The 1,701-nt window shown below is 43.4% G+C and overlaps 1 pseudogene; it reads left to right on the top strand.

Moving 5' to 3' along the window:
• The first annotated feature begins 501 nt into the window (after positions 1-501).
• On the top strand, positions 502-1,318 carry LOC112869288 (large ribosomal subunit protein uL11 pseudogene; annotated as a pseudogene).
• The last annotated feature ends 383 nt before the right edge of the window (positions 1,319-1,701 follow it).

Below are 1,701 nucleotides of genomic sequence, written 5' to 3'. Positions count from 1 at the left end.
GAGGAGGCTTTTGTAGCACACAGTGGCGGGGCAGTGTGCAACACTTCTTCAAAGGCATCTTCCCAAAGCACCCAAAAGGTGAATTGCCAGCAAGTCTTTCCAGCAGACACGTCAATGACTTCACTGCTCATTGAGTCATAGGTCTGCACCCTGTCCAACAAGGTTTCAATTTCAGGTCCAGTGGTAAGGGTGGTGTCCCATGTTCGTTCCACCCTTGGGTTTTTTTATCTAGCCCTGGGGGTAGTGACTCCTCCCTATACATGCAATTCGTCTATTCTTTACACTTTCCTTTTTTTTTTTTTTTTTAAAGTAGGCTTCATGCCCAGTGCAGAGCCCAGTGCGGGGCTTGAACTTGCGATCCTGAGATCAAGACCTGAGCTGAGATCAAGAGTTGGAGGCTTAACCGACAAAGCCACCCAGGCACCCCTAGATTTCTCTTTACTCCTTAATAGTCAATCCCCATTAGAGTTAGTAATTTTTTTATAGTAAGCTTTCCTTTCCATTCTTCCCTGGTACTATCTTAGTTTCAGAAACAAAGAAAAGCACTTTTGACTTTTGGCTCAGAGGAGGTGAGGGTGCAACAGTCTTTGCTTGTCCTGAATCTAGGTGTATCCTACACCAGTGGCCTCCACCATGCCACCTAAGTTCGACCCCAATGAAATCAAAGTTGTATACCTGAGGTGCACCGATGGCGAAGTGGGTGCCACATCTGTCCTGGCCCCAAAGATTGTCCCATTGCATCTGTCTCCAAAAAAGATTGGTGATGATATCACCAAAGCAACTGGTGATTGGCAGGGTCTGAGGATTACAGTGAAACTGATCATTCGGAACAGACAGCTCCAGATTGAAGTGGTATCTCCTGCTTCTGCCCTGATTATCAAAGTCCTCAAGGAACTTCCAAGAGACAGAAAGAAGCAGAAAAACATTAAACACAGTGGAAATATCACTTTTGATGAGATTGTCAACATTGCCTGGCAGATGCAGCACCGATTTTTAGCCAGAGGACTCTCTGGAAACATTAAAGAGATTCTGGGGACCACCCAGTCTGTGGGCTATAATGTTGATGTCTGCCACCCTCATGACATCATAGATGACATCAATAGTGGTTCAGTGGAATGCCTAGCTAGTTAAGAACTACAAAGGAGAATATTTCAATACAGGATCATTTGACAGCAACAAAACAAGAAAAAAAGGAAATAAAAGCAAGAAAAAAATCCAAGATTTCATTATATTTTCAAAACTTTGAGTCTCACTCATTTAATCCCTAGTTCCCAAGGAGATGGTAGTCATATGGACAGTAAGGGGAGTGCATTAACAACGAAGGGACAGCCATGGTGGAGAGAAAGGCTGATCCACATGATGACTTTGAGAGTCCTGGTATATCAGGGCAGGCCTTAAGGAGCGTTGTTTACTTGAGTAAATTGATGGAGAGGATATTGATACTAAGGTTGGACCCTAGAACACTAGTGTATTCGTTTGCTAGGGCTGCCATGACAAAGTGCCATAGACTGGGTCTGGAGGCTAGACATCTGAAATCAAGGTGTAGCTACGGTGGATTCAGTTGGTATTAATAATGTGTGTCCTCCCAAATGTATATGTTGAAGTCCTAACCCCTAGTACCTCAAAATATGACCTTATTTGGATATAGAATCTTTATAGAGGTGACTATATTTGGAGACGGGGTCTTTAACAGAAGTAATT

The sequence above is a fragment of the Puma concolor genome, chromosome A3, assembly GCF_028749965.1.
Source record: "Puma concolor isolate L17-30 chromosome A3, mPumCon1.1.hap2, whole genome shotgun sequence".
Taxonomy (NCBI): Eukaryota; Metazoa; Chordata; class Mammalia; order Carnivora; family Felidae; genus Puma; species Puma concolor.
This window is presented reverse-complemented; position numbering and strand designations above follow the sequence as displayed.